The 22,500-nt window shown below is 34.9% G+C and overlaps 1 protein-coding gene across 2 annotated transcripts in view; it reads right to left on the reverse strand.

The window, feature by feature from the left end:
• Positions 1-22,500, reverse strand: part of LOC135197249 (inter-alpha-trypsin inhibitor heavy chain H4-like) — a 446,440-nt gene that overhangs the window by 423,519 nt on the left and 421 nt on the right. The gene's annotated exons all lie outside the window — the stretch shown is intronic.

A 22,500-nucleotide genomic window follows, 5' to 3' on the forward strand; every position in this document is an offset into this window, starting at 1 on the left:
TGCAAACCCCCAATAGAAAAATCCCATAAAAATAGCCATACAGATCCTATCCCCCACTCGACAAAAACAGCCTAAATCCTGCTATCCTTCTAATAATTCATTCTTTCCGCGCAAAGTCCGGCCATGGCGCCCGGGAGCCGAATTATTTATCATCAAAGGATCCTCTCCTATTCCTGCAAAGGACCTTTGAGCCTCGTCATCACGGACTAATTAACTGTGACCTCCGGGGACGATCATTTCAAAGGTACGAAGAGTGGGGGAAGGGGTATGTGGGTGGGTGAGTAGGGGGCGATGGTGTTGTCTCATGTTTTTTTTGAATGGGGGTTTAGGGAAGGGGATGGTAATTGGATCCCGAAGTTTAGCTTTGGATGAAACGGTAATTTTAGATCCTTGCTTGCAGTCATAACAATGATATTCATAATTATAACAATAATGAGCTTGTAATTCGGTACTATGTCATAATACGCTTAAAAATATACCTATAAAACTATTTATATTCAAAACCCATCATGAGTAATGGTGATATTATCAGTCGTAGCGCTGACAATAAATCACATACTGTAATAATATTAATATAAAAAAATACCAAAACAAAAACTATATAATCTATGAAAATAATAATAAAAGCATACATACATACATAAATACGTATATATATACTTATAAATATACACTTATATATAGTGTACGTGTGAGAGGTAAAACCTAAAGAAAACGAAATATCGAGTAATAAAATTGTTGAAGATATAAAAAAAAGTAACACAAGGAAACGTCAAGACATGAAAAACAGAACAAGACGACAGTATTTACTAGAATTACAACTCCCAAAGCATTCTTCTACATGAATAAATAACGCTTGTGCGATAAATAAGAATCTCGGATTCATCTAATGCTTCCCGTCCGCGTCGTGTTTTGCAGGTTGTCTCTTGAAGACCAAAGGAACGTATTCGCGTGGGTGTATTCCAGCGAAAGTGTAGGTGTAGGTGTAGGTGTAGGTGTAGGCGTAGGTGTAGGTGTAGGTGTAGGTGCGTGTAGGTATGACATATACCTCAGCCGTAAATCATGGTAACCGCTTAAAGATGACAAACTCCGGGTCATATATCTGGACATTACTCTTGGGATTTTTTGTCTCCCGGGAGTGGGGGAATTTTTTTTTTTTTCGCTTTTGGACGTCTTCAAATCTCTCGTCTTGTTTGCCTCTTGAGTCACATAGCATTCCTTCTTTTGAGGGGCGTTTTACTCTGTCCTTAAGGCGTTTGTTTGTTTGTTTGTTTGTATGGTGATTTTACGTTGCATGGAACCAGCGGTTATTCAGCAACGGGACCAACGGCTTGACGTGACTTCCGAACCACGTCGAGAGTGAACTTCTATCACCAGAAATACACATCCCTAACTCTTCAATGGAATGTTCAAGAATCGAACTCGTAGTAACCCAGGTGGCAGGCCAACACCATACCTTTGGATTCATTGAGTCATAACATTCCTTCTTTCAAAGGGCGTTTTTTTAAATCTTCTGTCCTTGATGCATTTTCTCCATTCATTTATCTATGAACTGCCTCTACAAATCTCTCCTCTTGTCATATAGCATTCCTTCTTTCAAACGGTTTTATTCTAAATCTTCTGCCCTCAAGTCATTTTCTGTATTTATCTACCTACCAACGCCTACAATCTCTCCTTTTGTCATATAGCATTCCTTCTATCAAGGGGCGTTATTTTACATTTCTTCCGTCCTTAGAGAATTTATATGTACTCGTTCTGAAGTCTACTTCCATTGTTATAACATTCACCTTTCTAAGAGGCGATTCTGCCACTTCCTCAATGCTTTGTTCGCTCTCTTTATCCTCCAACGTCTCTTAATATCTGCTCTACACTCATATGATCTGAGTTGCCAGTGCCGTCGGCCTCCTTCTACAATATCGAGGTTTAAAAGGAAAAGAAAAAATGCAGAATTCCAACGAGAACTGCCGTGTGTTTATGCTAAGCAGCCTGTTTGGGAGAATAACCTTAATGAATGAAGTTTCCAAACGAAAAACGGAGGAAAATGACGATAATACATTACTTTACCAGATGAAAATCAGGATGGAATGAAAGAAATCGAGTAAATAAATGCATAAAAATATAATCCATAAATATATCTCGTTAACTATTCATAAAAACATTTCTCGCCGGGAGGAAAATGTTTTTCCGTCTAGACCTCTAATAAGAGATATATTTATAGAATGAATCCCAGTAAGTATTTTTCTATTTTCTGGTTTTTTTGGGGGGAGGGTCGTTCCGTTTTCATTTTTCCATTTTCCGAGGTAATGCCTTTATCACATTCCCAAACAATGGCCACTTACCCGGAGTAAGCTTCCAGGTACAGCGGTAAGATTATTATTAACTGGATGGGAGTTTACCCACAATATACATACACACACACACACACACACACACACACACACACACACACAATATATATATATATATATATATATATATATATATATATATATATAAATAAATCATCACCGTGATACATATACATGCATTAAGCTACAAACCTCACTTGCTGGCCGAGTCAATATCGTCACTGAATAAGTGATTGCTCCTCAGTCCACTGGGCGGTGGTTCGAACCCACGAGAGGACGGAATTATTATCAACTAAATAAATTCCCCTTCAGTTAACACATACGAAAATATATTAATTCTAGGTAGAGCGAATTAGATATTAAAGGACATTTGTAGCTTAATGCGTATATATAAATATATATATAATTTTTTTTTACTCACATCGGGATCGAACCCAGGTCTTTCAGCTGAAGGGCAGCACGGGGCGCTACCAGCTGAACCACGCAAGTCATGATGAAAGTTGGCAGCGCTCTTGGCCTTCAACCGAAAGACCTGCGTTCGATCCCATTGTGACTCAAATATATATATATATATATATATATATATATATATATATAGATATATATATATATATATATATATATATATATTCCTCTGTGTAAGGACATGCGTGTTGACGACCACCGTTTCCCTCACCTTAATTCCAGGAGCAAACAGCGTTGGAATATGGCTTCATATATCGGACAAATCCGCTAAATTCGCACACGAAATCATTCGGCGCTTTGCGCGAGATATCAACCCCCCCCCCCCACCCACAACAGCTTTTCGGCCACGCGAGGAACTTCTTAATGGAAATGCTCGTAAACATCGGCTATATAACCCTCCCTCTCTCTCTCTCTCTCTCTCTCTCTCTCTCTCTCTCTCTCCTAAATTATTAAGGCGTCAGTTTAAAACGGGGAAATGTTTCCAGATATTACTTTTTTCTTTTATGTTTTATCAGGTTTTGTTTTTCTTGCCTGGTTTAACAACCAAGTGAATTCAATGTCATTAATTTTTAATGAATATTCAGTTCCCTTTTGTCTTTATTTTTAATTTCCGTATTCCAGGAAATTGTTTGTTTGTTTGTATGGTGCTTTTACGTTGCATGGAACCAGTGGTTATTCAGCAACGGGACCAACGGCTTGACGTGACTTCCGAACCACGTCGAGAGTGAGCTTCTATCACCAGAAATACACATCTCTCACTCCTCAATGGAATGTTCGAGAATCGAACCCGCGATCACCGAGGTGGGGCGCTATTACCATACCAACCACGCCGCTGAGGCGCTATATTCCAGGAAATCATTCTTCGAATTTAGTCAAAATATGAAACTTTTGTGATCTCATAAAACCGGACACAGAAATAAGCATCAGAGAATATACTTTTAAAAATTGACGTAGAAAAAGAAAATTGTCACTTATATACATTTATAACCTAACAAAACTGAATATGAAGAAATAAACGCAAAAATATATTCTCCTAAAACAGACAAATAAAAAGAAAAAATGTCACTCATCTCATAAATCTGAATGTATAGATATAAGCACAAAAATATAAACTTCTAAAAATCGACATATAGAAACCAAAAATGTCATTTAATAAAAAAATTTTATAATCTCACAAAACTGAATATGTAGATATAACCACAAAAATATATACTTCTAAAACCAGACATATTAAAAGAAAAACGCAACTTAATATATTACAGTTATAATCTCACAAAACTGAATATATAGCAATGAACAAAGATATATTACTTCTAAAACCAGACGCATAGGAAGAAAAAATATCACTGAATTAGAATGTCTGTAAAACAGCTAATTCGAAAAAAAAAGTGAAGAATGCAATCTCATTTGCCATTAACTTTTTCCTCGAAGGGGCGAAAAATTCTGAAACGATTCGAAGCTCTGAGGGAAATTTCGTTGCGCCCCCCATAAATAATAATAAAACCATTAGGGGCTAAGCAGTATTTAATGATCAAACATTCCCGATTCTGAGGAAAGCTAATGAATATACGATCCGATATGGTAACGAGAGACTACGTCTTTTCTCTCTCGGAAGAGAGGGGGTGTCGTCGTCCGCTCCCCAACCCCCTCAGGTTAATAGACATAAGATCTCTTTCCATTATACCTTTCTATTTTCTATTCTCTTTCAATAACGCATAACTGCCTCTCTCTCTCTCTCTCTCTCTCTCTCTCTTTCCTCTCTCAATATATCTATCACTCCCTCTATTTATCCTTGAAGCATCTCTCTCTCTCTCTCTCTCTCTCTCTCTCTCTCTCTCTCTCTCTCCTTAATGTATATCTTCCACTTTCCTCTCTGACTATATCTCTCCCTCTATTCATCCTTGAAGCATCCTCTCTCTCTCTCTCTCCCTCTATTCATCCTTGAAGCATCTCTCTCTCTCTCTCTCTCTCTCTCTCTCTCTCTCTCTCTCTCTCTCTCTCTTTACACAAGATGAGAACGTAGAAGGCCGGAAAAAAATAAGCCACCCAGTCTGATGGTTGTCCATTTATTATAACTCCTTTTATTTTTGGGAGAAGATGGCCAGACCGAGTGGATAATTAATCTTTGGCGTTAAGTTAAATGGTACAAGATGGTGTTTTTTATATCATAGGATTATTTTCTAAAAGAATATTGTGTATTTGTATAAACCTACACACACACACACACACACACACACACATGCTTTGAAACGCTGGCTTGGAAATAATTTGCAAGATGCATCACCTCCTTTTCGTCTTCCTATTTGTAATATATATATATATATATATATATATATATATATATATATATTATATATAGTATATATTATAATCCTATGTTTCGTAACCCCTAGTCACATCATCAGGGATATAGATGTCCCTGATGATGTGACTATTGGTCACGAAACGTAGGATTATAATATATATAATATATATATATATATATATATTATATATATATATATATATATATATATATTAAAAAGGAGCCCATAAAACTACCAAAATATAGAAAGTTAATGCTATATTACGGAGAACAACTTTCTCCCTCTTCAGGGAGATATATATATGTATATACGAAATAATACGTATATATATATAAATAAATGCGTGAATTTATAAATAGTGTGTTGTATACGTATGCATAAATACACAAGATCCCTTTTACAAAATAATCAGGTCGTGAAAAAGCAACGAAACGTGTTATTTAATATATACGCCAAAGATAAATATATATAAGTGTGTGTGTGTGTGTGTGAGTGTGTATGCATGTGTGTTTGCTTAAGCGCGCGCGCGCGTGCATTTCACATCTAATTTAAGACCCTGAACCATCCAGCCTTCTCACGCGTGCCAGTTTCCCCATTCGACAATCTGGCCTCTAGCGGACGCCTGGCAATAATTCGCGCTGCACTTGAGATAAGAGAATTTAAGAGGCGAACTCCAACAGATACGACAAATAGGAGTGATAGGGAAAGAGAGAGAGACGAGGAGAGAGCGCTGAGAGAGAGAGAGCTAAATTAGCCTCAGTAGATAAGTAACCAGGAGAGAGAGATAGAGAGTGGGGTCAAATGGAGAATAAATAAAAGTTGGATCTAATAATATATATATATATATATATTATATATTATATATATATATACATATATATGATATATAAATATATATATATATATATATATATATATATATATATGTACATGCATACATACATACATACATACACATGTATGTACAAAGAGAAAATACAACCGACAATCTCACTGCAACTTAAACATTAAGAATTATGCAACTAATCTCGTTCAAATTGTGCAGCATATTAACGACTTCTCATCCACCCACGTATTCCTGTAACACACTGACATTAACACATCCAAATTTCATATCTGGAAAGAGGCACTGAATAAAACTTGTTGCTCGCGCATTTCCGTCAATATGGACGATTATCAAAATAATTACAATAGCGAATTTATTGCCTGGTGATTTCGAAAAGTATGATCATGACAATCGAAACAGAATATTTCTATAATTAATCAGCCGAGAACCGCAATTATGCAAATAATTAGCGCGGAATATTAACCATTCATTCACACACTCATCTGCATAGTAAGTAAGCACTAGAGTAAGTGGCGTGGAATAAATATACTAGAAAATTACTCATGCAAATCAGTTTGTAATATCACAGACGGCGACCAGAACATTTTTAAATTGACTGAGTTAACAACCCTCATTTTCAAGAGATTGAAATTGCTATTCATATAATCCTCCTCTCAGAAGTCCCTCGTTTATGCCCACACCGAGTCAAGAGCAGAACTGAAGGACGAACACAGTGACAGAAATATGAAAGTCTTCTCAAAGGAACGATCGTCACTATGAAGATTTTTCCTTCTCGAAAAATTAAATGAAAGTAAAACATGATAGACTAATATATATAAATAATTTTTCTTCATTTTTTCCAGCTACGATAACCCTTCATCCAATCAATGTCTCAAAGAAAAAATATAATTACGATAATTATTACGATTATAATGCAGAAAAAAAGGCCAATCTACCATTTCAGTTCTAATGATATCATCTGATTCAAATACGTTGCTGGAACGAATACCTCTTGTTAACGATCGACATAAATAGCATATCTCACTGATGCAATGCATTAATGATCTCTCTCTCTCTCTCTCTCTCTCTCTCTCTCTCTCTCTCTCTCTCGAACAAAACTATTTCACTCCCTGTCATGATATATCAATTACATTTTCTTTCATCTACCTACGGAGACAATTTGCACCCCACACTCCTCTCTCTCTCTCTCTCTCTCTCTCTCTCTCTCTCTCTCTCTCTCTCTCTCTCTGTGCCAATACCAACACATCCCACTTGCGCATACACACAGAGAAACCTTAAGGCCTTAAAGCATACCCAACACCCACACGTGTGTAACTGTCAAAAAAAAATTCCTCCCAAAATCCATGTATATCCCCTATCCCACATCTCATCTCCCCCCCCCCAAATCCAAAATCCCCTTCCCCCTCCTTAAACCATACCCAGCACCCACCTGCATGTAACTGTAAAAAAAAAAATGCAAAATTTCCTCCAAAAATCCCTGCCTACTCCCATATTCCCTTCATCTCCTCCCCCCCCCCAAACAAACCAAACTCCCCCCCCCCCCCCCCATCCACACCCTGTTTCATGGACGAGTTGTGATTGATGTCAATATTGATTCAAAGCAAGCCCGCGTGTTCCATTTCATGTACAAAGTCCTTCTGCTTGCATTCATCATCATCATCGTCATGATGAAATGGTGAATGCGCAATGACAAATAATGACTGCGATTACTTTCAAACAAAAATATATATAACGTGAATGGAAATTCAAACATTTACGATAATTAAGGCAGGTATCTATAGTCTTTTTTTTTTAGGGATGGCGTTGACTTAAGTGTCATTATTACAAATGGAGGTCAAACCTGCCCCTAAATATTTTATATTTCTTTAATATACTTCTGAAATATTTTCTTGTCATATTTACATATCTAGGGTCGTCTTTGCCATGCCCGTGGTTTGATCTCTACCTGCCACCCACCAGTCGACCCTACTGTGAGTGTGTGATTATGTGTGTGGATTATATATATATATATATATATATATAGTATATATATATATATATATATATATAAATATATATATAAATGTACGTGAGTCAAGATCTACTAAACCCAATGTTACATTCTGAACGTTTTCGGCGCACCTCCCAAAAGCTGTATTATTCACAAAACCCCCAACCCAAACCCCACACCCCCCCCACACAAAAAAAAACCTTAGTCCGTTGACCCTCTGAACTTTGAGACTTTGACGTAATAAAGAAAAAAACGAGAGTTGCCAACTATTATTAGTCAGAAAACTTCAAGAGAGAAACTTGTGAGAATTTATTAAAGTCCCACAAGAACTGAAATTACATTACCTATCGTAAATAAATTTCAAATTAGATTGTCTAGATTATATATGTATATATATATAGATATATATATATATATATATATATATATATATATATATATAATATATATATATATATATATATAATCTCCCTCTAGAGGGTGTAAGATATATATATATATATATATATATATATATATATATAATATATATATATATTGCAGATTAAATTATTTATCGTAGTTACATTTCAAATTAAATAATCTATTGAAAATGCGTTTAAAATTACATTTTCTATTGTAAATACATTTCAAATTCAATCATCTATTGTAAATACATTTCAAATTCAATCATCTATTGTAAATACATTTCATTTAATAATTTCAAATTCAATTATCTAATGTAAATATATTCCAAATTAAATTATCTACTGTAAATACATTTCAAATTACATTATCCATTGTAAATACATTTCAAATTAAATAATCAATTGTAAATACATTTCAAATTAAATTATCTATTGTAAATACATTTCAAATTAAATTATCTATTGTAAATACATTTCAAATGAAATTATCTACTGTAAATACATTGTAAATTCAATTATCTATCGTAACTAAGTACATTTCAAATGGAATTATCTTTGTAACTACATTTGATTAACAAAGAAAAAATTGAAAAATTTTTGTTTTCTCCATGAATAATCATTAGCATAGCGCGTGCGTATGTATGTATGTATGTATGTATGTATGTATGTATAAATAGATAGTTACCATTCTCCTTTACATTAAAATCAAATTAACGGCTTTAGAATGACAAAGGTTAATTATGCAGCAAAACCGCTGTTCAACCGTGTTGCCTATGTTATTGTGATTGCTACATGATTGGAACACGACTGAAAAATAATATAAAAATGACCTGAGTATTATATGAGATATAAATGTATGCATGAATATATATATAATATATATATATATATATATATATATATATATATATATATATATATATTTTAAATTTCAGTGACAAAATAAATACAAGCGTCCAGGTTACAAAACCCAGACCAAAAAATCTAAATATAAATATATAATAATATAATATATATATATATATATATATATATGATATATATATATGTATGTATGTATGATATGTATGTATGTATATATATATATATATATATATATATATATATAGAAATCATTAAAAAAAAAACTTATATGATAAAAGTTTTGACAAATAGATTTCGTTGTTTAATCTTTTTGTGAGTGAAAATAACTAAAGCATTCTCAGGTTTCAAAGTTTAGGGGCAGAGAGAGAGAGAGAGAGAGAGAGAGGGAGAGAGAGAGAAGAGAGAGAGAGAAGGAGAAACAACCACGCTTGACACCCAAAGACAATGATCTTTCGAAACGACAAACAAGTAAAAGCAAAATCTATCTATAAATAATATCCAATAAAAAGACACAATATTCCATAATAATAAAAGAACAACCACAACAATAGCAACAACAACCTCTCGCACTCTGCCTTGCATCATGTCCATCTTCCTGATAGCTCTCCCAACCAATAACCTTCGACCTCAGCCTCGTGACGTAGGTCATCCTCCAAAGACAAAGGCGCCGCAACAGTGCCTTTACAAGGTCGAGTACCCTCTGCAAGTTTGAGTAGGACTCTGGGCCTCCCAAGGGGGCTGTAGGGTCGGGACCCTCTCCTGCTAAGAGCCTGGAAGCCCTAGGCTCTCCCTACCTAACACCCCACCTACCAACTCTCTCCCCAATATTTCTTAAGGTCACTGACACCTTCGGGAAATATTATTTATTTATCTCTGTTTTTATTTATTTTACATTTGTGAATCTCGCAATTTCGTGGAATAATGGTTTACGACTCAAATATTTATTCATTCACTTATTTTAATTAATTTAATTACTCCTTTTTTAATCATTTAATTACTGCAAGTTTGGAAATGATTTGGAATACGTCACGATTTATATAAATATGTTCTTGCAAATACTAATTCTCTCTCTCTCTCTCTCTCTCTCTCTCTCTCTCTCTCTCTCTCCTTTTGTAACTTATTATATATAAATAATATATATTATAATATTATGATAATATATAATATATATAAGATATATATTATTATATATATAGGGAGAGAGAGAAGAGGAGAGAGAGGAGAAGAGGATGAAAGAGATAGAGAGGAGAGAGAGGGGCCCACGAATCAATAAATATAGAATATACAAAAAATACAATATATAACAGACATACATATAAATGTACACATATAAAATGTTTGTGCTTGCGTGCGTGTGCGTATAAACAAACAAACACACAGTGATCATCAAAACAAACAAAGTAACAGAAGCAAATCACTGCAGAAGCCATATTGTTATTGACTCGGACCTGGCGAGTAATTTACCTGTTGCAACTGAAATAAATTGCTCTCGTGAAATGACGTGTAAAAATTAGAACAAAAAAAAGTAAAAAAAAAAAAAAAAAGATAAAGGTTATCTTTTCAAACCAATTTTTTTATAGACGAGATACAAAAAAAATCAGGACTTCGTTAGATTTAATTCCAAACTGTGAGTGGCGTCAGATTGCTTTAGAGAAATGTTAAAATTTGAAGTACTGAATGATAAAAGGTTTACGGTTTTTTTAATTTTTTTCATGAACGATTTAAAATCATCAAAAATGTATAATAACAATTCAAAACATTAGGAATAAGTCAAATAATAATTAGGAATAATTAATATAAAATAAATAATTATCATTACTGTAAATGGTAGGAACCCCCGGTTATGCTTTTCTAAATAAAAAAAAGTAATTAAAAGCGAAAATATTAATAAAAAAAAAAAAGGAAACCCATGTTTATGTTTTCACAAGAAACAATACAAATTAAAAATCACCACATTTATAAAATAAAAAAGGAAGGCCGTTTTATTCACCGGTAATGAAATATAAAATAATAATCAAAAGCCAAGAAACCGCCATTTGTTTTTCAGAAGTAATGATAAATAAAATAGATTTAAAAAAAAAAACTATAATAACAAAACATGGTACCCCGGTTTATGGTTTTTACAGGTAATAAAACAAACTAAAAAAAACAATAAAAAGGCAAAATCAATGTTTTTTCACAATAAATATAAATAAAAAACACTATAATAATAATCATTCACAATAAATAAAAATAAAAAACACTACAATAATCATAAAATAAAGCCAAAGAATCCCCATCTCAGTTTTTCACAAGTATATAAAACTATGAAGTAAAAAGGAAAAGGCAAAAAAAAAAACATCCCAGCAAAAGTATTTTTGATGGAAAGCCTGAACCAATCTTCTTCTATGCATTGATAACACAGAGGGTGTCTGAAATACCGAAGTGAACCAAAATACAGAGGAGAAAAACCAAACCAAAAGAATAAAAAAAGGGAGAAAAAAATATGACATTTTTTTTTCTTTACGAAATGTATCCTTTTTTTCTTATAGGACAATTATGATGTTGGCCTCATGAACTGATAAAATGATAATGAAGTTCTAAAAGATCTTAATGAAAATATTAAGATCGATATTGCTGAATTATATATAATATAAAAAAATAGAATACATGTAAGATATAAATGCAATTTGTAAATATATATATATATATATATATATATATATATATATACATATATATATATATATACATATATATATAATATATATATATATATATATATATATATATAAAATATATATATGATATATAATGCTATAATCGTGTTTATTACGACGAATACAGAGAGAGAGAGAGAGAGAGAGAGAGAGAGAGAGAGAGAGAGAGAGAGAAAGCAAACACAAATGCATCTTCCCTTCCAAAAGTTTTTTTTTAATTTCTTGCAATGAATTATAAATCAATCAGTCATGACGAAATTCAAAAAATAAAAATAAGAGGAAAGTGAGGCAACTTCTTGTATAAAAGCGAAACAATCATATTGACTGTTTCAATACGAAAAATACAAAACAGAAATAAAATTTCAGCCAAATCTGCCAAACTGACTCCAAAAAAATAAATAAATAAATAAATAAATAAAATCATGGAAGTAAAAACAGCACGGGACACGGACACCACCTTGCAGTATTCACCCGGTAGGGCAGACGACAAGAATGTCCCAGAAACTACGGAGATGCGATATATACCAATCCAGTCAAATATTCATACGTTTTTGTATATAGCGCTGAAGTTCTAGTGTGTGTGTGAGAGAGAGAGAGAGAGAGAGAGAGAGAGAGAGAGAGGATAAAGCTGAACGAATACCGGCAGAAGGAAAGAGAAATAGATACAATAAGAATGGCCTCACCTCCAAGGAGTGAGGAATACCTCGTCGGAGAGAGAGAGAGAGAGAGAGAGAGAGATAGAGATAAATAAACTCCAACAAATCTGCATTATAATATATATATATATATATATATATATATATAATATATAATATATATATATATATATATGATAGAGAGAGAGAGAGAGGCAGCGCCTATCGGAGGCAGAAACACTTTTTCCCCTCCCAAGTTATAACGATCAATGGGTGAGCGCGAGGCCAGATGCCCTTAATTGGTCCAACGGAACTTCAGAAATTCGAATCGTAAAACAAAGGCGGTGCAGAGAGAGAGAGAGAGAGAGAAAGAGAGAGAGAGAGAGAGAGTGAGAGAGAGAGAGAGAAAACATCTCAGGGTTAAAATGAATTAATGCTGTGTTTAGATTATGTATCACACTGGTTCGTGTATTATTATTGTGATTTGGTACATTAAGCAATCATTTAATATCTCTTTCTCTAATTCAACAAGGCGAAATCTCTCTCTCTCTCTCTCTCTATCTCTCTCTCTTTATATTACGTACGGGCAAATTCTCTCTCTCTCTCTATCTCTCCCTCTCTCTTCTCTATCTCTAAAACCGTTTGTCTTAAACCAGAAGGAAAAGAACTTTTTTTCGCTCTCTCTCGTTTTCTCCCCGACTTGTGGGAAAAGACCCCGGTGTTGCCAACTCCGAAGATAATTACCGCCGTGTGCAGCTATTTAGATTAAGATGAGCGCTCCGTGGCCCGGGGAGACTCTATCTGGTGGTAAATACCTTGTCCGAAGAGAGGATATACTTTGTTGTCGTGTAAATAATAATAAGAGGGGAAGATAGTTCGTGGTTCTATCGTGAATATTCTGAAGAATAGGTATATTTCGTCTTCTATTTATTCATCAGACATTAATATTTATGAAAAGACATAAATTGCCATACTCAGGGATATATTTGGCATAAAGGCATTAAAACATCTTTCTCAATGGGAAATGATCTCTCTCTTTCTCTCTCTCTCTCATAAAGTAAACCACATAAATGCTTTCTGTATCTCTCTCTCACAAGAATCAATTGGTTTCTAATCTCTCTCTCTCTCTCTCTCTCTCTCTCTCTCTCATGAAGTAAACCACTTCCATGCTTTCATCTCTCTCTTTTTTTCTCTCTCTCTCATGAAGTACACCACTTCCATGCTTTCACTCTCTCTCATGAATTAAGTGGTTTCCAATTTGTAAATCTCTCTCTCTCTCTCTCTCTCTCTCTCTCTCTCTCTCTCTGTCTCCTCTCCTCTCTCTCTCTCATCTCTCTCTCTCTCTCTCTCTCTCTCTCTCATGAATTAAGTAGTTTCCAGTTTGTATATTTCTCTCTCTCTTTCTCTCTCATGAAGTAACTGATTTACAATCTCTCTCTCTCTCTCTCTCTCTCTCTCTCTCTCTCTCTCTCTCTCATTTACAAAAATCATACTAATCTAAAATGCCTACCTATATTAATATAATTTTATATTTCTAAAAAAAATAAAAATTTTAAAAACGGGAATTTCTGCTTCAAAGTGCAAGTTCTTTCCACTGAGTTCCAGCGAATGCCGTCCATTTCCAGCACCGCCTTTTGACCGCTGGTGGGAACTCGACCTTTGCTGAGCCTCGGAAGTGTGACCTTTGGGCGTCAGGTCAAAGGTTAACTTATTTTAAACCCGAGAGAAAGGTCTGGACGATGATGCTCTCTTTAATCTGGCATTACTTGAGGGTGCTCTCTCTCTCTCTCTCTCTCTCTCTCTCTCTCTCTTTATAAGTTGATGTTAACAGTACACCAGTCACTATTTCTCTTGACGTAATCTCACCAACAGTAAGCTATTAAAAATTCTCTCTCTCTCTCTCTCTCTCTCTCTCTCTCTCTCTCTCTCTCTCTCTCTTTTGACAAGTTACCATAAACAGTACATCAGTCACTATTCCTATAGATGTAATCTCACCATCAGCACGTTTATTCCAATTCTCTCTCTCTCTCTCTCTCTCTCTCTCTCTCTCTCTTCTCTCTCTCTCTTTTGCAATTTAATTATAAGAGGAGAACAGTCACTATCATAATAGAAATGTCACAATCTTATAAATGAAAACACACCAACAGCACGTCTATTACCACCACCCAACAAAGAACATACATTCACCTCTTGTTCCGTGAACAGACCACACAAAAAAAAACACTAATTGATTGTGTTATCTACATTAAACTTCGACAAATCAAATTTGTCTTCCTTTCGACAAAACAAATTTGAAATATCTAATTCTATCGTGGGTGGTCCTCATTCCTGCCAACACGTGACGAAAGTACTTTGGTTGGTTGGTTGGTTTTATAAAGTTTATGCGTAACACCAAGCACTGAGGCAGCAAAGGCCATTCAGCGCTTACGAAAGTACTTTGGGAGAGACGAGAAAGCAAAACTTTAGGAAGTAGATGACTCAGCCTTGCAGGACGTTTTGTGCCCTCTTAAATAATTCGTGATTCCTCCGAATTCTTATTGATATGACCCGGTCCACCCCTAAACGGCGTACTGGCTAAGAGGAGGAGGAGGAGGAGGAGGAGGAGGAGGAGGAGGAGAGGAGGAGGAGGAGGAGGAGAAAACCTCCTCTCCTCCAATTATATTAGGAGGGGGCTTTTCTCCCGTGTTATATTACGGAGGTAAAATTACACCAGTAATCTTCGCTTCCTCGTTTAGGGTGAATTATGGCCTTCTAAACTTCATGCAGCCACCACCGACGGCCTTTTAATTTCGGCAAAAATTAACGTAAAGGGACCCTTTGAATGGAATTTCGTCCTCTCTCTCTCTCTCTCTATGAATGATGGATGGCAACCAGACATTTGATAGTATCTTCAATAGTAGTACCTTTCACTTCGCACACAAAAATTAAATTCTTCAACTTCATCGTTTACTTACGTGAGGAGACACAGACATACACGAAAGATGCATACACACACACACACACGTACTTACACGCACAGTCGAAGGCCTTGCAGATGTATACTCCATTGTTCGACTTTCCTTCTTGGATTATGCCTATATTTGTACATATTCATCATGTTCCACATCGGATGATTCCAGTTATACAGAAATTTATACATATATACACGTATATATAAATATGTAAATGTACATATATACACATATATAATATACATACATGAAGTTTTTTATCACATCGCCGTGATTTACTTAGAATCAATCTCGAGATAGCGCAAATTGGATATTAAATGACATTTGTAGCTTAATAATTATATATATATATATATATTATATATATATTTATATATATATATATATCCATCAAACATTAACAAGCCCTAATTCACTTCAAAACAGCCGCCAGAGGGAAGACGAGTTTCCTCCGCCCCATGCCCTCTCACGCCCCCACCCACCTCAGAATAACAAACATACAAACGAACAGACGACAAATGGGAAGCGCAAAGCGAGATGAGATGATGACCTTTGAGGGGAACAATATTCTTGAATCGAACTGCGGGAGGCGACAAAACTTTTCGCCACTGGATTTTCTCTCTGTTTACCTTCAATGATATAAACATCGAGAGTCTTGTTCGTTGATGGGACAGGATAGAATATAGAATTTAAACCAAAGGCCAAGAGAGAGCTGTGAGGTCATTCATGATATACATGCATATATATATATAATTTTAACTATTCTCTCTCTCTCTCAACTTTAACGCAAATGACCAATTCAGTTATGGGAAAAATCAAATACAAACGCCAACGTAAACTAATTATCATTACCCTAAGTACCTGAATAACAACACGGGGGAAAATAAACACCCCATCCCAAAAAAGGACAATGGTAGGAATACGAAACGTCGAAAGACTCCATAATTTGGAAAAGCGACAAAAAAAAAAAAAAATAAAAAATAAAAAACTTCGAGGCAAGATTGTCAGTTTCACTTATGGCAGCAGCCATAAGTGAAACGCCTCTGGCAACGAGCCCGGGAGACAAGCTCGCAAGGATTCCAGAAGGCAAGGAAGGACATAACGCAGCAATAGATGGCGCTCTTCGGGGACGCTGGAACGCTGGAAGCGCGGTTTACTACAGACCTTCCTTGGCTGGATGGAAGGAAGGAGGGGAGGGAGGGGAGGGCGAGATTTAAGTTAGATCGGATGCTGAGCAAAAGAGAGAGAGAGAGATAAAGAAAACAGATAGCTCCTCGAGGCAGGTATGACAAGAAATACTCCTCCTCCTCTTCTTCCACTCGCAGGCACGGAATCAGTTTTTCTTCGACGCGAAAGGAATTGACGAACGAGAGAGAGAGCGCGCGCAGGCGTTCAAATTCTGTGGCATATTGCGACAACAGTCGCTTTCTTCTTCTATATTATCTATTTTTCGTCTCTATATTCACATGACGGGAGATGGAAGAAGCTGATGAATGGGAAATGATTCATTCTTTCGTATATAACTGCAGACACGCGATAATGACTACATTTTTTTGACAAATGCTTCTTCTTCTTCTTCTTCCTTTCTTCATTCTGCCTCGTGGTTAAAATACCTGACTTGACAAATGGACAAATAGATATGAGAAAGAATAATGTAATAAAGTTAATAGTGAAATGGTAGTCTCTCTCTCTCTCTCTCTCTCTCTCTCTCTCTCTCTCTCTCATAAGAGAAAGCAAGGATTGGTTCTAGTGAATAACGATTGGCAACAATATTTGACAGATAAACGAATTATCAATGGAAGCAAATAAAGTAATAGGGTTAATAACCAAATGGTAGTCTCTCTCTTTCTCTCTCTCTCTCTTATAAGTCAGATCACTTACAGATGAACGAATATAAATGAGGGCGAACAAAGTCAGGAGAAGCGAATTCAAGACGAATTCCTTCATTCAAGTTCGTCCTGCAAGTGCTTGCTTGCTTGCTACGAAGGACGATCCTAAGATGGCGGAGGGGGAGGGGGTTGGGGGGGGGTTGGGTTGGGGGGGGGACAATGCCAACTCACTTGAGGGGAATTAAGACGACTCAAGAGGGGAAGACTAAATGCCCCTCAGGGGGAAGAAGGAGCAAGCACTTTACGGGAATTGGAGAGAGAAAGAGAGAGAGAGAGAGAGGGGACACTTTTAAGTTTAAGGAAAATTTTCAATGCACAATCGAGGTAAGGACTTCGCACGAGACAGAGAGAGAGAGAATGTACTCTGATGTAAAAACCATGGTTGTTTGAGAGAGAGAGAGAGAGAGAGAGAGAGAGAGAGAGAGAGAGAGAGACTTTCAATCTTTTTTGTTCACGTGAAGCATAATATGCTCTGATGAAAAGACAATGGTCATTCCATATTGGTGATAATAGCAGACTTAAGATAATCAATAATAATAATAATAATAATAATAATAAGAAGAAGAAGAAGAAGAAGAAGAAGAAGAAGAAGAAGAAGATGAAGAAGAATTGCTGTAGACTGAACTCTGGTCTTAAAAGACAATGGTCGTTTCTTACTGACGATGACAGTACTATACTGAGATGATAATGATAGAAATAATAATAATCATTATCATTACTAATAATATTAGTAGCTGAGTTTCTTCCGGCGTAACTACCGGTGCTGCAAGACTACCGTATCGTATTGCAGCACTGCATTGCAGAGCGGATTGAAGCCACGGCTCTTCGTCATAACACGGGATATGGAAATGAGACCTTTTCCAGACTGAAGCGTTTTCCGAGGTCAAAGAGCTTTTTGACCTGACTTTTGACCTGACTTATGACTTTTAGGTGATTATAACCTGTGACTTTCTGTTAATTATAAGAGCGAGACTTTTTTTTTACCTGATTGGAAACGTTTGGTTAATTCAGAAGGTCGAGACTTTTTTACCTGATTTGAGACTTTTGGTTAATTAAAAAGGTCGAGGCCTTTTTGACCTGATTTGAGACGTTTGGTTAATTCAAAAGGTCGAGACTTTTGTTCAATTAAAAGGTCGAGACTTTTTTTTACCTGACTTGAGACTTTTGGTTAATTATAAGGTCGAGACTTTTTGACATGACTTATGACTTCCGGTTGATTAAAAAGGTCGAGACATTTTGACTTAAGAATTTGGGTTAATTGATCTGACATAAGATTTTGGATTGACTTGACTTAAGACTTTTGGTTAATTGAAAAGATTGAGACTTTTTGACTTAAGAATTTGGGTTAATTAATGTGACTTAAGGTTTTGGGTTAATTAGAAAGGTCGAAACTTTTTGGCTTCAGAATTGGTGGTTAATTAAAAAGGTCGAGAGTTTCTGGCTTCGGAATTTGTGGTTAACTAGAAGGTACAGATTTTTTTGGCTTACGAATTTGAGGTTAATTAAGAGGATGGAGACTTTTTGGCTTAGCAATTTGTGGTTGATTAAAAGTGTCAAGACTTTTTATCTTGAGGTTTTGTATTTAATTAAAAAATGTCGAAACTTGTTGGCTTAAGAATTTTCGTTAATTAAAAATGCTTTTCTTAATACTTGCAAATAAAACGAATATTTCACAGGTCTGAGTCATTACATTAAAGAAAAGGTCTGAGTCATTACTTGAAATCACAGATCTGAGTCATTACTCGAAATCACAGGTCTGAGTCATTACTTTAAAGCAAAGGTCTGAGTCATTACTTTAAAGCAAAGGTCTGAGTCATTACTTTAAAGCAAAGGTCTGAGTCATTACTTGAAATCACAGATCTGAGTCATTACTTTAAAGCAAAGGTCTGAGTCATTACTTAAAGCAAAGGTCTGAGTCATTACTTTAAAGCAAAGATCTGTGTCATTACTTTAAAGCAAAGATCTGAGTCATTACTTTAAAGCAAAGGTCTGAGTCATTACTTTAAAGCAAAGATCTGAGTCATTACTTGAAATCACAGATCTGAGTCATTACTTTAAAGCAAAGATCTGAGTCATTACTTTAAAGCAAAGGTATTAGTCATTACTTAAAATTACAGGTCTGATGAAATTACTTTAAAGCAAAGATCTGAGTCATTACTTTAAAGCAAAGATCTGAGTAATTACTTGAACTCACAGGTCTTAGTCATTACTTTAAAGTGTCTTCTCTTAAAATTATCTCTTGCTTACAGTCTATCCTAAAGTAAATAGTTTTGAATAGATAATATGCCATCCTTTTACTTTATTATTGCCAGGTATCTCGAGTTACGTTTTTGTAAAAGGCAAACTTTTTTTAATCAATCTATCATTTTTTTCCTGATTTTTTTTTCTTCAAAAAAGAGCATCTATTCCAAGCCTAAGATATCTTTGAATACTGACCCAATGGCACATTCCAGAAGACTTCATATTTGGTTATAATAAATTACTAGTAAGTCACGGCGTAAATACACTCGCGAACATTCTTAAAAAAAAAATTGCTAAATTCTTAACAAAATTCCTCTCTGGAAATGCTGATTTTAAAAACACGTTTGTATGTATGTATGTATGTATGTACGTAAGGCATTAAAAAAAATTTACGAACATATAAAAAACATTCCAAAGTCAGAAAGACGAAAAAATATCATTTCCTGAATTCTTCATTCATCCAAAAATGGCTGGTACATTATCACCTGCAATGACATCCAATTAGGGCTGTACCTCCTCTACGGAACTATATTTTATTATAATAATTAAGTTTGAGCGCTAATGACACCTTTCTATATCCAGCGTCATATCAGTTCTCTCTCTCTCTCTCTCTCTCTCTCTCTCTCTCTCTCTCTCTCTATATATATATATATATATTATATATATATATTATATATATAATATATATATATATATATATATTCATTTTTAATACGTCTGTTTTCTATTAACTGATATTTTTCTGTATTTCCCATTACCTTCTGTTACTTCTTTTCGATTGACAAAGTCCCTGGCCTCTTTGAGGAGCTTGTTCCCCATGAATAGATATCATTTCTGATAATAATAATTAAGTAATAATATAATAATAATAATAAAATGAACTAAGGAAACCTCCGTAACGAGGTATAATATTGACAATCAAGCCACAGTAGTGTTAAAAATATATTAATTGTAAATGGTAAAAAAAAAATACAAGGAAGAGATTTCGGATATGAAGAGGGATACGGGCAGTAAATCCGAAAGGTCTTTCCTTGTATTTTTTTTCCTTGTTATAATAATATTTTTAAAACTACTACTGTGGCTTTTGATTGTCAATATAATAATAATATATAATATATATATATATATATAGATATATATATATACATATATATATATATTATATATATATATATATATATATATATATATATATACCTATATAAATATATAATATATATATATAAAAACCATACCTCCTGCACGGAAACTATATTTAATATATTAATGAAGTCTGAACTGCTAATTATGATTCTTTATTTCATGTTATATCCTTTTTTAAATGTCTAATATATATACATATATATATTATATATATATATAAATATATATATATATATATATCTATATAATATATATAATATTATAATATATAATATCTGTACCTCCTCCACGTAACTATGTTTTACTATTTTTACTATAACAATAAAGTAAGGGAGTTTATTATTTCTTTATTTCCCGCGTTATATCAGTTTTTTTAATGACTGTCGATATATTTACTACAATTAGCGTCACTTCTAATGACCCTGAATCCTAATCCAACGACTTCATCTCCGGGACTTGTGACCTTCACCTTTAGATCAATACGAACCCACTGGTTCAATCCCAATAGGATGACCCTTGACCCGAATTGACATCGTGACCCTGCGGACTACTGAATTTTGTTTAAATAAATCTACCATTTTCGACCCGATTTGGTTTTTATAGGTTGCAAATAGAGAATCTGCAGTTGCGAACAAAGAAGTGAGCGTTTTTATCTATATATTTATCTATTTATTCATTTTTTAATACGTCTGTTTTCTATTAACTGATATTTTTCTGTATTTCCCATTACCTTCAATGATTTTACTTCTTTCGATTGACAAGTCCCTGGCCTCTTTGGGGAGCTTGTTCCATATGAATAGATATCATCTTAATGAATAATATAATAATAATAATAATAATAATAATAATAATAATAATAATAATAATAACTATGTCTTTGGAAGCTTGAATTTAAAGTCATTGGCCCGTTTGGTGGGATTGTTCCGAATGAATAGGGTTCACATTCTGAATAATAATAATAATAATAATAATAATAATAATAATAATAATAATAATAATAATAATTAATAACTAGAGGCTTGAATGTCAAGTCAATGGCCCCTTTGGTGGGCTAGTTCCACATGTACAGGGTTCACCTTCTGAATAATATAATAATAAAAAATAATAATTTATACTGATGGGTTCTTTGTATGTATCCACATCAATAAAATTCGTCAAGGGGTTTGCTGACGTCATACACGTTAGGGGGGGGAGAGTTTGCAAGGGGAAGGGAAAGGGGAAAGGGGGAAATGAAAGGGGAAGGGGGAAAAGGTGGTGTTGTTTAAAAAGTAAAACGGCTTCAGAGGGCGGATTCCCTGAGGCTCAAAACTTCCGGTCCTGACGAGGAAGAAGAAGGAGAAGAAAGGAAGAAGAGGGCGAAGAACAAGAAGAAGAACGCCCCAAGTTTCAACGACTTCTTCTACTTCCTCATTACCTGACGCAGAAGGAGGAGGAGGAGGAGGAGGAGGAGGAGGAGGAGGCGTCAGTTAGAACATCGAAGAAGGAGATGCGAGAGAAGAGGACGAGAATGTCTTTTTTGGGTGGATAAAACCTGGTCCTCCTTCCCTCCCCCCCCCCTCCACTGACCCTTAACCCCCCTCCCCAACCCCCTTCCCACTGCAGCAGCGCCAAAACTTGTGAGAAACAGCAGCAGCAGAGCTGAATGAAAGGACGGCGAGAGGCGAGAGCGCGTCTGCAAGCGAAGGCAAAAGGCACAACTAGCGCGCGCACCGCCG

Source organism: Macrobrachium nipponense, chromosome 18 (assembly GCF_015104395.2).
Source record: "Macrobrachium nipponense isolate FS-2020 chromosome 18, ASM1510439v2, whole genome shotgun sequence".
Taxonomy (NCBI): Eukaryota; Metazoa; Arthropoda; class Malacostraca; order Decapoda; family Palaemonidae; genus Macrobrachium; species Macrobrachium nipponense.